Source organism: Carettochelys insculpta, chromosome 19, assembly GCF_033958435.1.
Source record: "Carettochelys insculpta isolate YL-2023 chromosome 19, ASM3395843v1, whole genome shotgun sequence".
NCBI classification, from domain to species: Eukaryota; Metazoa; Chordata; order Testudines; family Carettochelyidae; genus Carettochelys; species Carettochelys insculpta.
In genome coordinates, this window is record NC_134155.1 from 20,110,961 (window position 1) to 20,127,123 (window position 16,163).

Sequence of the window (16,163 nt, forward strand, 5' to 3'; positions counted from 1 at the left end):
TTGAAGACAACTATTTGAAGACCAGCAAGCATTTAAGATTAAGAGCAGAATGAACCAGTACTAGATTTTGGCACTGTCAATCTTTTCTCCTTTCTTTCTACCTTTAAGACAACCTCTGTAGCTCACAAGAGCCGTGTCTACACGTGCACGCTACTTCGAAGTAGCGGCACTAACTTCGAAATAGCGCCCGTCACGGCTACACGCATCGGGCGCTATTTCGAAGTTAACTTCGACGTTAGGCGGCGAGACGTCGAAGTCGCTATCCTCATCAGGAGATGGGGACAGCGCCCTACTTCGACGTTCAACATCGAAGTAGGGACCGTGTAGTCATTGCGCGTCCCGCAACTTCGAAATAGTGGGGTTCGCCATGGCGGCCATCAGCTGAGGGGTTGAGAGACGCTCTCTCTCCAGCCCCTGCGGGGCTCTATGGTCACCGTGGGCAGCAGCCCTTAGCCCAGGGCTTCTGGCTGCTGCTGCTGCAGCTGGGGATCCATGCTGCAGGCACAGGGTCTGCAACCAGTTGTCGGCTCTGTGGATCTTGTGTTGTTTAGTGCAACTGTGTCTGGGAGGGGCCCTTTAAGGGAGCGTCTTGCTCTTGAGTCCACCCTGTGAGCCTGTCTGCAGCTGTGCCTGGCACCCTTATTTCGATGTGTGCTACTTTGGCATGTAGACGTTCCCTCACAGCGCCTATTTCGATGTGGTGCTGCGCAACGTGGAAGTTGAACATCGATGTTGCCAGCCCTGGAGGACATGTAGACGTTATTCATCGAAATAGCCTATTTCGATGTTGCTACATCGAAATAAGCTACTTCGATGTAGGCTTCACGTGTAGACGTAGCCAAGAAGACAAAAAGCATTACAGATCTGTGTGCCTCTATGAAGGAATGCTAACAGCCTTCCCTTCCAATGAAAGACTGCAGTTGATCTTTAGAAATGTTAATAATACATACAACAGCTATTTTAACACATATTATACATACACATACATTAAGTATAAGAGATATAGTATATATATGCACATATTAAGTACAAGAGATGTAAGATGAGCACTTCACCTGGTTCATACGAGATGCCATCAATGGCGTTGACATTGCTGTGATCTGAGTGACAGACAGTTTTGCAGGATGAGTATGATTTAAAGAAAACCCCCCATGAAATTGTCAGGGCAGGGGTGCTTGATGTGCTGGCAAACAGTGTTACCAGATGTCACCCACTGTACTCCTAGAGGGCTGAGGAAGAAAGAAGTTCATGGTATAAATGCATTCACAGCAAATGCGAAGTCTCAGGAAGTGTGGGGTCTGCTGCAGGGAGTGGGGGTGATGGAGGGGGGCACTCACTTTGAAATCATATACCTGTAGTGTCTGGAGCACATCAGACATATTCACACACATTCTATTCTATTTCAAATAGCTGGTTTAATGTTTGCCTTCCAGTGTGTTGCAGGAAGAGGAAGTCTGCCTCTTTGATCATAGGGATTTGATCACAGTCAAGCTGCAGAACAGCCTGATGGTCAGGAATGCATTATAACCAATGGTAAGCTAGAAGTGCACAGACAACAGGCTGATGGGTACCAGTCTTAAAACCCAGACAAAGCAAATACAGTAGAGTAGAGAGTATAGCTGAATTGAAATTTGCTTTCAAATTCTAATGCCTTGTGTTTTTGCCTGCCTGAATTTTTGATCCTTTAAGCTACATTAGCACTTCTGAAAGCCTAATTGTGAGCTTGAATGTAATATTTTCTTGGACAGCAAATTTAAATTTTTGTGTTCACAGTTGCCAATCTGCGTTGGTTTGGTTATCTACAGGTGTTGTTCAATTAAAGATCTGAAAGAACAGTTTGACTTTAGTAACTAAGCAACATAGTACAAATCGCAAATTGTGAATATTCACAATTTGAGAAAATATTTTATTTGTTGCATGTTTATTTGATTTTTTAATGTCATTAGCAAATTGTCCCATGAAGTAGTAGTAAAAATAGGACATTTTTTTTCTGAAATAAATTATGTATGGACAAATTTTGTGCTTACCTATAATTACAACACTTTGGTTGACCTTTGACATTAATGGAACCATGATTTTCCAAGTGTTGTGTAGTTGTAGTGATAAAACAGCATGTAGCTCAAGCTAATGACTACTGCTAATGTAAACAAGAGGGACACTGATTCAGTGGCATTCACTTCTCTTCCATTCCTGGTGAATTTCTCCTTTGTAGAATTAACAAGCACAAAGAATTGATTAAAACCAGAACAAAGTGTACATTAATATGGGAAGTTTTTTGCTATAAACTTATGCAGTATATTTTTCAACTTTAATTTGTATGTTTATGCAATTAAAAAAAACAGAAAATAAAGAATACTGTTCATAAAAAGTTCATTCCGAAACATAACCTCATTGTTCTAGCCATAAACGGGATTCGTTTAGCTAAACAATTTAGTGATCACATTTCCACCCATGCGCATTGAAGAGGACAGAGTATATGTCTGAAAATGAATAATTACACTAACTCATTGTTTTTCCTGAACATAGAAAATACTGGTAACTGTGGGTTTTTTCCTGGCACTAATTACCAATGAATAGAAAATCAAGGAGGAGATGTGCAATGTGTATTCATATTCTACTCCTGCACCCAATGAAGATTCCAAACATATGTGACAAAGCAAGAAATGGCAGGTAGCAGTGTGTGAATTCATGTCATTATGTTGCCACCTAGGTAACTGATGTAAAGGAAATAGACTAATAAGAGGCAGACCCAGTCCAAACATTTGGATTCCAACAAGCATAAACACTGCAGCTCAGATCATACTCTGATTATAATCAAACTTTGCCTTCAAGGCACTACCTGAAAACTCCTACCACTTTAACTCACTGAATAACTCATTGTGACCTTAGTCTAAATAGCTTAAAGCGTGGGCCAGCAACCTGCAGCTCTTTAAGGAGCCACCAGCGGCTCTTTAAGGAGCCACCAGCGGCTCCGAGCTCTGCTCCCACTGACTCCTCTTGTTGCTCTGGTGGTTGCTGCCACTTAAACAAGGCCCACTGTTAAAATGAAATTTAGATGTTTTGTTTAATTGGAAGCAGCCTCCAGAGTCACTGAGCAGTCAGCTGCAGCAGAGAGGAAGCTGGCAGGGCAGGAAGCCCTGGAAAAGGAAGCTGGCAGGGCAGAGAGTCGCCCATGTGCTCCACATGAGGGAAGTCAGCCTGCAGGATAGCTGGGGGAAGGAGTATCTGAGCCTGCCCCTGCCAGTGCTGTGCAGCTGTGCTCAGAAGGAGGCCGCAGTGGGGAGCAGCAGCAGCACATGGAGCTCATCGGCTGAGGCAGATAAATTCTGGGGTGGGTCTGGAGCTGAGAGGGGTTAAGCCTGGGGATGGGAGAGGGAGGTTTAGGGCTGAAGGAGTTAAACTTGGATATGGGGGGCATGCGTTTGGGGGCTGAGGTGGGTCACCATCAGAGCCATCCTCTGGCACCAATTTTCAGTTGCCATTGGTAGAAAGATAACACCATTGCAATTCCTCTGTGGGGCCTGACACGTGCACAACCTAACCTGCAAATTACACCAAGGAAGTTACGACAGTTTGCATTTCCTCACTCAAAGCAATCTCGTTGCATACAGTGACTAAGTCCTTAACAAATATATATATATATTTTGTCTTTCATTCAGAAAACTGGGGGAGGTATGAAAAAATATCCATGAAATGCAGCACTACTTGATATTTAAGGAGATGTTTGCATTTCCTTAAAAGCCTTTGCACTGTAAATTTCACATTTTTGGGTAGGGAGAAAACAACTAGCAAACAACTTAAGCCTGTGTTTAAGACACTGACATCAGTCGGACGTCTCACACACTTGCCTGCTTTGCTGAGTAGAGATGGATTTAATCATGTGATTATCAATTTTGCTGAATCAGGACCAAAACAGAACTGGGTTCAGACGACTATAGAAGTCTTCAAACTGAGTTTGTGGTCTTGATGCACTAAAGCAGGGGTAGGAAATCTTTTTCAGGTTGGGTGTAACTGACCCACAGAAAAATCACTTGGGAGCCACACACAAAAAAAACCAACCCTCACAACGTGGTGCCAAAGTGACAAAGAGGGATGGGAAGCCTATGATCTGGCCCGTGAGTCCCAGGACTCCCCTTCCCTCTCACAGATGTGGCCCCAACTGAGCAGCCAGAAGAAGACACTTCCTTCACTCCTCTCAAGCTCCAGCCCTGGAGGGAGGGAGAGAGGCTCAGGGCTTACCTACATGCCAGACTAATTCTTCTGTGGGCCAAGGGCTAGTAGGCTTTGTGTTCCCAACCAGGCTCTAGGATGGGCTAAAAATGAAGGGTTAAGTATGAGGCAGGGACTCCAGGGGAGCAGCCTGAGGTTGGGGGTGTGGGGCCTGGGTGGGAGGTAGGATGCAGGAGCAGGCTGGGCGTTCAGGGTCTAGGTGGGGTCTGGGCAGGAAGTACATGGTCTGGAGATGCAGGTGTGAAGTCTGGGAGTATGAGGGAATGTAGGTGGGGAGGAGGGGCTGCAGGGCCTGGGCAGGAGGAAAGGTGCCAAAGCAGAGTAGGTGGTGGTGCGGGGTCTGGGTGGGAGGATGTGTAGGAGTAAAACTGGGGGGCTGAGGTGCAGGCGTGGGGTGGGTGTGGGGGTAAGGTCTGGGGAAGAAGAGGGGAGCAGCGGGAGGCGCTGCTGCCAGGAGCATGTCCCTGCAGTGCACAGAGATGCTTCCTCCCCTCTTCCCAGCAGAGCCTGCAGGCCAAATTCGGCCACAGCTTGCACTGCTCAGGCCTCCAAGGCTCGGGACTCCCTCACCCCTGCAGCAAGGAGACAGCACTAGTGCTCCAGCCACAGCATCTCCAGAGCTGGCTCACCACTGCAGGAGGGGAGAGGAGCTGAATTCGGGCTGAATTCGGCCAGTGGGCCACAGGTTCACCACCCCTGCTAAAAGGAACAACAGCCAAGAGGTAGCCGTGTTAGTCTGTATCTTCGAGAACAACAAGAAGTCCTGTGGCACCTTATAGATGAACACATGTTTTGGAGCATAAGCTTTCGTGGGCAAAGATCCACTTCAAGAGTGTGACTAGGCACAAAACAAAGGAAAAACTAACTCTACTGATTTATACACCAATATAATTCAATCAATGCAATCCCTAGTCAGGGGAGTTGTGTGGAGCAGAGGGGTCTAGTCTACCCTCTGAATTTTGTACCGGGATCTATTTACTGTAGGCCGAGACAGAGCTCTGAACTGCAACACAGTTTGAGTTTGATATGTGATGAATTTGGAAGGTGGGAGCAGCCCAGCCTTTGCAGCAGGGTGTATGTTTTTCACAAAAGGCTGGGTGCAAAATATAACAGCAAGCTTGGTATGACAGTAAAGTAAAGATCACTGGATGATCCCGAAAGCATTGTCAGGTACTCCAGTTAAGGACAGGACTGGAGAGTGGGAATAACTTGGTGAGAATAGAGAGAAGTAACTAGTGGTGTCCACTAGAGGTTGGTACTAGAACCAGTACTCTTTGATACCTTTATAAACAGGAAACAAGCGAACAGCGAGCTGGCAAGATTTGCAGGTGACAACAAAACTTATTCAAGATAGTTAAGTCCCGAGCTGACTGCAGAGTTACAAAGGGATTTCGCAAAACTGGGTGACTGGGCAACACATTGGCATATGAAATTCAATACTGGTAAATGCAAAGTAATGTGCAAGGCAAAATATAATCCCAAATATACATACAAAATGATGGGATCTAAATTAATTAGACTCTTCAACAAAGGGATCTTGGAGTTAGTGTGGATAGAATACTGGGACTTGTTGGGAAAATGATAGATAATAGGACAGGAAATACCATATTGCTTCTATGTAAATCCATGGAACACCCACCTATTGAACACTGCATTCAGATTTGATAATTCCATCTGAAAAAGATATATTGGATTTGGAAAATGTACAGAGAAAACAATAAAAATTATTAGGAATATTGAACACATTCCATATCAGCAGAGATTAAAAAGCCTAGGACTTTTCAGATTGTAAAAGAGAAGATTTAGGGGAAGATACAACAGAGATCTATAAAGTCTTGAATGATGGAGGCAAAATTGAATATGGAAGGTTATTTACTCCTTCAAAAACACAAGAACTAGGAGTAACTCAATGCAGCAGCAGATTTAAAACAAACAAGAGGAAGTATTCCTCCACAGACAACCTGTAGAACTTTTTTGCCAGGAGATATGAGAGACACAGCTATTACGGGCTTCAAAACAGAACTGCACAGCCCTCACCTCTGTTTGCCAGAGCTGGGAATGGGTAACAGGATGAATCACTCACTGATTGTCTGATGTGTTCATTCCCTCAGAAGCACCTGCTGTCAGAAGATGGTATACAGAGCTAGGAGGGCCTTGGTCTGACCCACTGTGACCACTGTGATGTTCTTACACAGAATTCAAAGCATCTGCCCCTACGGTAGGCAGTGTGATGGAGTAGGGGGAGTGCATGTGAGACTCAGGCTGAACATGTGTGTGACAGGCAGAGCAGTTTGCAGCAGCTAAGGATGACCCCCTGGGGCTGTAACCTAAGCTGGCAGGTAACACCTGTGACCTGAACAAAGAGCCGGGAGGAGCCGAGCTGGGTTTGACTCGGAGGGGCAGTTAGGAGCTAGAGAGAGGGAGAGCTGGAAGGCAGCCAGCCTGGCTAGGGGATGGGTTGGAATGACTCTCTGGCAGCTGTACTGACGCTTCTGTGCTGAGCTGTGCCTCTGTCGACTAATAAACTTCTCGTTCTACCTACTGAGTGAGAGTCACTCCTGCCTGCGGACGGGTTGCAGTGCTTGGGGACCCCAAACCCCATCACAGCCAGCTAGACCCCACTCCCCTCCCAGAACTGAGTTAGAACTCAGGAGTTCTGATAGGATCTTTTTCTGTCTCTGCAGCATTAGTAACTAAGTATATATATTAAAATTCTAAACCTAACATGGTCTCTTGAGTGACTTGCCACAAGATGTCGGGACATGTTATTATTAGAGCTGAGTGGATCTAACATTTATTTGTTTTTCTTTTATGTAGGAATTAGATCCTGGGCTCCTGACAGCTCACTGCTAAATCATCTGCCAGAAAATTAGCGTTCAAGTATGTACATAGCCCTTGGAATCCTGCTTAAAATTGCCCCTCCCCAACGAAAATCTCAAATGGCGCCCTGCCCAATTACAGATGCAGTGACACCAGCATAAACTAGTGTAATTATCCAAATAAAAGCACTTCTTTTTCTATAACACGATACCAACACTTGGATAACATAATTGTGTTCACATCAGGGAGTTTCATTAACTGTATCTAGATCTGTTTTTAAATTGATCCAGTTTTTAAAATGATTTAACTATGTGTAGACCAGTCCTAACAGGAACATCTAGCAGCAGCTACTTTCAACCTGAAAATATGATTGTTTTGATTAACAACAATCCAGCATGGCTTTAATGGAAGCATTTGAATACCATGTGGAAATGCTGTAAAGGCAAAGGGGAAATAAGGTACTTACAATCCCCAAATGCTCTCATCTCTTTTCATCTCTCCTTCCACTAGGGAGCAATGATTCAGTTAAGGAAACAGTTCTCTCTTTTGTGTGTGAGTGCGTGTAGCTCAGAGGCATAATTAAGCCTGCGCTCTGAAGCAGTACATACAGCCCTGCTCGGAGAGACTGTTTCCCCAGTTGATTAGAAGTCCAAGTGAACTGCTCTGACAGCAGCTCTGAGTCATAAAAAATGTTCCCTCCAGGCATGCTGGATAGACAGACGTCTAGAGGTTCCAAAATATGCTCTGCATAAGCATGCTAAAGATTAAACCCATATACACTTTCCTCCCACAATTACACTTACTTCAGTAAGCAGATAGCCACTCTCTCCTGCCTTATCGTCTCCAATTACATCATTTAGTATAGGGACCTGAAAGGCTCCACCTGCGCCTTAAGACTGTGTCAGGATCCTTTACACGTGTCTTGATTCAGAATCTCTCTCTACATTCAGGAGCACTTGGGGTTTCTCCAAGACTTAGAGCTAATACAGTGGCTGCAATCTTGCTACAGGTGAGGTTTTCAAAAGCTCCAGCATTTCAGAAGCCCCAGAGAACAGATGAATGCAGAAAACAGGGCAGCAGCAGCAGCAGCAGAATACAGCAAAAGTGAGTGCTGAGTTCACGCAGCAGCCAGAGAAGAAAAGGGGTCTCCAAGCTACCCAACTAGCCAGGACCTTAACCGAAAGACCACATGGAAGCCCAGGGCCTTCCCAAAACAAGTCCCACAGGAAGAAGTATGGAAACAGGGGAAATCATCTGGTCTCTTCTAAATAAGCAATCAACTCCTCTCCAATGTACGTAAGTGGGAATTGTTATCACAAAGTGGGGCACAACCCACCAGCAAAAGCTGCAGGTAACTCTTAGTGGACGGCTCTAATACAGAGCTCACAGAAGTCCAGCATTTTGATTTATGCACCAATCAGCAAAATGATCAGTCTCATTTTGACTGCAAGCATCTTATTTATAGCTAATAAAAGACTGCTTGATTTTACAATCCAAGATGGAAATTGCAAAGATGGTGGTTAGAAAAGTCAACTGCTGATCTATATTCAATAAAAAATATTACTGTGTGAGGACAGAACTATGTAAAGACACTACGTGCAAGTCATATTTGCCCTCGACTGTTAATGTAAATCTGCTTGCACATTGGATGTACTTGAAGTGACTTACTTGCTGGGTTGCTACTCAGCATGAAATTAAATCAATAAACAAATCCCAGTCTATATTTCCTATTAAATGCACTTTTCCCTGCAGTTTCTCACTGCAGAATCCCTGTGGCCAATGAAACATTCTAACCTCAATAAGCAAAACTCCTGTGTTGGAATGAACAGGATCCATCTAGTATGAATGCCAACATGAGTCGGGAAACCATCTCTGAGCAAAGTCTTAAGGTGTGCCACTCTACTGCAGTCATTCTTATAGTCTTTCTTATAACTATGTGGACTTGAGACAGAGATCTACACTAGCACACAACAACTGATCATATCACCATTGCTCTTCAGGTTTCTTATAAATAATTTTCTTAATTGTCTATATGCCTTAGATTCATTCAGTCAATGGATCTATTAACAGTATCACTAAATTGCTGGCCCCCTCTGGGAATGTGGTCACACTGTATCTCAGATTCCCCAGGATTGTGACTCTGCTTCTCTCTCATCCAGCTATAGGTGTTTGGTTTCCCCATGGACTCCAGATCTATTAATCAACTGCCACACCAATTGCTGAGACAACAAACACTGGGGAACTGGCTGGCTGGATACACAGTAAGATCAGCAGTGTGTACCCATTGGGCAGATTAGTGAACTGATCTGTCGTGCAACACTGTTTTTAAGCTCATGAGAATTCACAAGCAACAGGGAGCTGTGTTATGTCGGTAAAGAATGTAGAACATAACAGCACTAGGATTCTAACACTGAACTCAATGAGTTCCATTAAGACACCCAGTGATTTGATGTTAATTGATTTCAGCGGGCGGGCGCTTTGCCTAAGGTTTGCAAGATCAGGCATCGCCATTCTATGGAGCTACAGCCATGCTTTCGGCACCTCTCCTGAAAACAGGAGCGCTCAAGCTGTTTTCTTCACTGAATCCCGGGACCGCTGGCAAGAACTGTTTTCCATATCAATTTTAGCAATTTGTTTTGTGTGCCAAAATAAATGCACCACATCACTGCACAGAGACTGAAACAAGCACAGATCATGAGCTTAACATGACAGTATTCAAAACACCCGATTCTGCTCTCAGATACACCTGTGCAACCCCACTCACTTCAATGACTCGCAACTAAAGAAGAACAAGCCCTGATGTGTCCTAATGGCATAGTTACAGTGGCGCATGGCACAGACAAATCCAAATATTAAGCAGTTTTAACACTTAATTTAAAAATGTAAATATGACCAACTGAGTTCCACATGTTCTACAAACTCAGGATGGATGTTCTCTTCCATTTGAGGGAAGAATTAGATTTGGCCTTGGGCCCTTGAATGTACAGCAGTGTTCCTGGTAAGATAAGCACTTGCATGCCCACCCTGGAAAGATTTCATTACTCCTCACTAATAAGCAGATTGCCCATGGCTGGCAACATGTGTTTCTATGGTGGTGCACATGCCTCAGTGCACATTACAAAATTTATTCTATAAATGGACAGAAAAAAATTAGAGGGAACATTGGTGTACTAAGTACAAGAAAATCAGTTGGACCTTCTCTGGGGTTCTCTGTGGTTATGTTTCCAAGGTCCCACTGGGGATGAAAAGTGTAAGAATTTTGATAAGGGGCATATAAAACTTCCATCATCAGAATCAGGCACAACTCAGATTAGCCTCAACCCTGAGTTTACTGTGGCATGTGTGTCTCTGATTCTATTTCCCCCAAGCAATTGTGTGCCTCTTCTTGTGCCATGGTGTGTTTTATAGGCAACGTACTGCAGTCATCTTAGGAATCTAACCTGATGTATATTCACAGCATTGAAACAGGACTGTTTTCTGCACTATGATATTAGATAACAGGAAAGAACCTCTTTTCCCTTAGGCAGACAGGGAGATTTTGCATGTTAGGTCTGTTTTTCATAGGCTGACGTATCCAACACTTGCATTAAAATTACTTCCCTGACTCTCTTTTTTTGTTTCTGTGACAGCTGATATGTGTTTCCCTCCTTCTCTACTCTAGATTATTGATAGCTGGCAAGGAACCAGCGAATGCTAAATGAACTGCTGGAGGGGACTTTAGAACTGATTGTCTTGTTTTTATGGAGGCAAAAAAATTGCTCATAGCAACAGAGTAACCAGCAGTTTCTCTAGGTGTTACTACTGAGGAGACAGAAAATTCATTTAAAGAGCTTTTGGAGATGACTATGGTCTAACATAGTATATTGTCTTTCTTCCAGAAATATACTTTACATTATTTTGGTAACATTTCCTTTACCTAATAACAGAGCATGAAGCGAGACACAAATCACAAACAACAAAATTATAGGTACCGTTCATAGTAGAAATATGACAGATCAGAGCATTTAAGAAACAAATTGACTAAACCTTAAATTCACTGCATCTTCTTCTGATGTCTCTGACACATGAATGTCACTGTTTTCCATACAATGTTCTCTTTAAGGTGACCACAACAATGGGGGAGAGGAGTTAAGTTACACTTTTCTTGTGGTCAGCTGAAGGGAGGGATCCATCTCTTCTTCACACATAAGATTCTTCCCGAAAATAGCATAAGCAATCACGAATGGAAGTTAGCAGAACTATAGTGGAATTAATCCAGGTCCTTCCATTGCAGAATAAAACAATGATGAGCACATCATGATGATGTTCTTAGCTAAGTACTAAAGGCCAATGTTTTCAAAAGTCGTTTTGCGGGTGCAGTAACTACAGGCCCCTTTAAAGAAGCCTGGTTTTCTGAGGACTGGTGACTCAGCACTTTCTGAAAAGCAGACTCCTTTACGCTGTGTCAAGTTGTGTACCCAAAAGAAAGCGCCCCCATAATCATGTTATCGTTAGAGCTGATGAGGAATTTTCAATAAAACTTTTTTCTGTTAAAAATACTGAGTTGTAAAACCTGAAACTGTTCATAGGAAAAAGTGGTTTTGATAAATTTCCCATTTTGAAAAAAAAAATGGAAAAAAGTTTCAAAATTGTCAAAACAACTTGGGTCAATATTTTCAAATTAAAACATCCTGGATATTTTGTCACTTAATGCACAGTCAACCTGTCATAGGATGTTGTGAAGGCCATGTCTTTAACAGGGTTCAAAAAAGAACTAGATAAATTCAAGGAGGATAGATAGGTCCATCAATGGCTGTTAGCCAGGATGGGTAGGAATGGTGTCCCTAGCCCAGGGGTCTGCAACCTAAGGCTCCAGAGCTGCATGCCACTCTTTATGGACTTCTTTGTGGCTCCCAGCCATATAATTGCAAAGTAAAAAGAAACCCTCCTGATTATTTTTGAGAAATGATGAATGTCTAAGAGACCAACAATGAACAACTCATTTCTAAGTGGCAAACTCCCTCTTTAATATGTGCAGTGCAGTGTGGGATATGATAGTGTATCTGTGTTTTGATCTTGTTGCTAATAAAGTCTTGATTTTGAAATGAAAAGGAAGCTCGTGGCATACCTGCTGTTAAGGGCAACATGCATTTTAAGAAAGAAAACTGAAATTAAATGTAAAGGAAAACTGGCATAATTAAAGTGGGGCTTAAAAAAAAAGAGGAAAATTGAAGATGGAGACCGACAATTTCAAACTGCATGGACGCAATCTTTTGCATTGCTATTGAGTTCAGCTGAGCTCCCTTTATGTCTCATTTGCAATGAGAAATTCAACAAAACAAAAAATGCAACCTTGAGATGCATATTCTCAACAACATACTTTTTGCTGAACTGTGTCCAGCTGGAGATACTAGAAAAAAAGACAAAGTAGCTGCTACGCAAAGCAGAGCAAAGTAAGAACACGTTCACTAAATGGGTGAAATTACCAAGTAGTATAACTGTGGCTAGTTTTGTGTCAACTCAGGAGATCGCAAAACGAGGAAAGCCATTCACAAATGGAGAATTTATAAAAGAATGATTTATCAAAGTATCAGAGCCGGTGTATGGTGATTTAAAAAACAAAAATAAAATTGTTCAGAAAATTAGAGCTCTGCCATTGTTTGCAGAGATGGTGAGGGACAGAACTCTAAAAATGGCCACAGATATTGCTAGCCAGCAGATTAAGGAGATTAATACAGCCCCAGACTTCTCTCTTCATTGTGATGAGTCGAGTAGTGTCGATGACACTGCGCAAGTTGCCCTTCTCAGTGGGTATGTGAATTTTGAAGGACCCCAAGAGGAGCTTAATAAGTTGCTGCTGCTCAAAGGCCAAACAAGGGGAGAAGATATTTTCTCAGCTGTCATCAACTGTCTCAAAATGAAAGAAACAAACACCAGCCACATTATCTCAGTCAGGACTAATGGGGCACCAAGTATGAAAGGGACACAGCAGGGGTTTGTCTCCCTGTTGCACAAAACACTGGATAATAATGTGATAGAGTTTCACTGCATAATTCAACAAGAAGCACTCTGTGCATAAATGTTTCCATCTGAGATCACAGAAGTGATGACCTTTCAGGTTGGAATGTTATTACCCATTTCATACTTTATCATTTGTCTATTAGCATATTTCTTAACCCACCTGTTCGTGGCCTTCATTCAGGCCTGCTGACAGGGGAATTGAGGCAAATGAAGCCCAGCGATTCAAAAGGACTCGGGGCTCCCAGCCACTGTGGCGGCTGGAGTCCCAGGTCCTTTAAACCACTGCCGGAGCCTCCAGCAGCAGTGTCAGGTGGCACTAAGGGCTGGTTGGGGGGGGCTGGCTGCTAGCCCCACCCTTTCCACCCAAGGCCCTGCTCCTTCCACGAGAGTGGAGCCAGAGACCCTACATACACACCTTGCCCAGAAGCCCAGCAAGACTGTCGGCCTCCCTGCCTTCCTTTATCCCATTAATACCCCATTGGGGGGCATACTCCAGTGAGCCTTTATTCACATAAATTGTCCTCACTTATACCCTAATTTCATTAAGTTAATGGGACCACAGCAAGAACGAGCCCACTAATGTGATCTGCTACAAACGATCATTAAATGACCGGTAAAGATGAGTACGTGAAAGCAGCTATGGATTTAGTGCCTTGCAAAAGACCAGTGGAGTCACAGGTAGGAGTTCTATCAGAACAAGTGTCAGATCATGCAATCTGAGATGGTATCATATCGCATATGCACAAGGCGGCTGAACTAAGGGCAGCTTTGATTCAGTACTTCATAACTTTTGAGTGCTTCACTTTGCAGTCTTAATAATGTTCTTTTCACATCCTTTTTTGTGTAATTTGTATAGGTGTACATACATCCATAGATGCCTGTGTGTGTTCTCTGTCACCCGAAGAAATTAGGCATGCAGGCAATTTATGTGCTCAAGATTTGAACTTACAAAAACACTGACAGTCTATGGAGTGGGCAGCCGCTGATCAAAGACATCAGAAAAAGGTGGCTGAAGCCTTGCTAAAAACAAGCACCAAACTGAAGGTGAATTTCACAACTGCAGACTGATATCCACATGTGAATTGATCAGATACTTGTTAAGTGCATATAGGGTGAGGCACCTGCTGAATAGAAACAAGCAGCAAACCACAAAAGAGTCACAACTTGATTGCATAAGAAGTGCTACAAGAACTTGCCTGAAAGATACAATTAAGAAGATCAAACCAGCAGGAAAAAGACATGCAGCATTAAACTCAACAGCAACAGAGAGGCAAACTGATAATACTCTGTCCGCTTCTGTATCAACTTCAAGGCCATGGATGACAAATCACTGACAGGACTACCAAGAAAGACAACCTAGAATTACAACAGGACACTTAATTCCCAATGGCTTAATTAGAATCCAAGTATCTATACAGATTTTTAACAATCACCCTGAAAACCGAGCTCAACATTTTAAAAATCTGAAAGCTGGAAAAGAATGCACTCTTGATGGCATTACATACAACAGGCCTGTTTCTCTCAAGTTCACAGAGCCTGCAACTCTCACTGGTTATGGTTCCACTAGCGAGTTTTGCCGACAAAACCCCGGTTTGGTTGACAAAACTGGTGGAAGGTCCACACACAAAATGTGTTCTGTCAACAGTCTGTGGAAAAAACTCAGCACTTTTGCCAGTAGCGTTCTTCCCCTCGGCCATGAGGCGTAATGCTACTGTCGACAGATGCTGTTGACAAGAAAGCTGGGTGGACACTCTGGGGGAAGCCTTGTCTCGACAGACAGGGCATCCATAACAACGGGCAGCCCTATCTGCTGTGTTTCCTTCTGGGAGCCTGTTTTGTTGAGAGAGCAGCCAGGCAGTTCAGCTGCTCAGTCGACAGCAGAGCACTCTTCCGATTGGCTTTCGTGTGTGGCTGCACTCTATCAACAGAATTTTGTCGGGAAATCTCTTCCAACAGTGACTTCTGTTGACAGAGTGATGTAGTGTAACCATAGCTGCTGATGCTTATCAGAGCTACAGGGGTTCTGACATCAATAAAAAAATCAGGCATTAAAGTGCATGTCAAAACATAGTGCTGAATCCTTCTGACCCTGATTTTGGGAAAAGGCCTCAAACCAGCTTTTGATTTTCCAAGCACCGATAAATGGCCTTGATTTAATTATGGATGTAATTCACCTGATTTAGACATCTAACTCTTGGATTGCACACGCAGCTCAGGCAGATAAGCTTTGAAGGTTGTATGAACCACAGCCCCGCCTAATAATTATGCATGTAATTATTTGACAGTGCAATTGAGACATTTTCTCATCATATCAAAGTATCAACAATGGCGTGTGTCACTTCCACCTTCTATGGAGATGCCTTGCATGCCATGCTTAATCACTGGAAAAAGACAATCCCAGAGGAGGATCTTCTTGGCTTAAATTTAGAACAGGCACATACAAGGTAAGATGACAGGCGTTTTAGAAATAACACAGATTAGTCACGCAGCATTTCTGACACTACAGAGCTTCACATACAGTTAGGTCTCAAAAAATTAACATGATGGTTAAAGTTTTATGGTCTATACTGGAAAACATGAAACCCTTTCTGACCTACTGAAGGTCCGTTCCAACTGACTCCAAGGTTTGTACACTTTAAATCAAAACATTCCCACTTTCACTTTACTGCTGCCTCTAGGACTGGTTATATCCCCAGCTTGTATGTGTGTATTCTGACCTTTCCGATGTCTTCAGTAGCAATTTGCCACAGATAATAAACAAAGCCAGGTGTTGTTTGTCAAAAAGACAAGACTGATAACCAGCAGTCCTGCGGCACCTTAGAGACTAACAAATTTATTAGGTCATGAGCTTTTATGGGTACAAACCACTTCCTCAGATGAAAGCTCATGACCTAATAAATTTGTTAGTCTCTGAGGTGCCACAGGACTGCTGGTTATTTGTGAAGCTACAGAATAACATGGCTACCCCTCTGCGACAGGACTGAGGTGGTGTTCAAGTAGAGAGAGGGGACTGAATTTTTCAAGTTGACAATTTGAATGGACTTTAATTGGGGCCAAAGGGGCCCACAGCTCTGGCCACCACTAGTTATTTCGGCAGTGGCTGGAGTTCCAGC

General features: G+C 43.3%; 2 protein-coding genes across 4 annotated transcripts in view; one reads left to right on the forward strand and one right to left on the reverse strand.

Moving 5' to 3' along the window:
• The window catches only part of GALNT17 (polypeptide N-acetylgalactosaminyltransferase 17), a 500,944-nt gene that overhangs the window by 474,786 nt on the left and 9,995 nt on the right, over positions 1–16,163 (forward strand). For 2 of the 3 annotated variants that reach the window (XR_012648116.1, XR_012648115.1), the window contains 2 exons: positions 6,342–6,448; positions 7,048–7,138. The exons of the other annotated variant lie outside the window; for it this stretch is intronic. The gene's annotated coding sequence lies outside the window, so the exon portion shown is untranslated. Of the gene's footprint in view, positions 1–6,341; positions 6,449–7,047; positions 7,139–16,163 lie in introns of those variants that run through there. 3 annotated transcript variants of the gene reach the window in all.
• The window catches only part of CALN1 (calneuron 1), a 223,618-nt gene that overhangs the window by 58,726 nt on the left and 148,729 nt on the right, over positions 1–16,163 (reverse strand). The gene's annotated exons all lie outside the window — the stretch shown is intronic.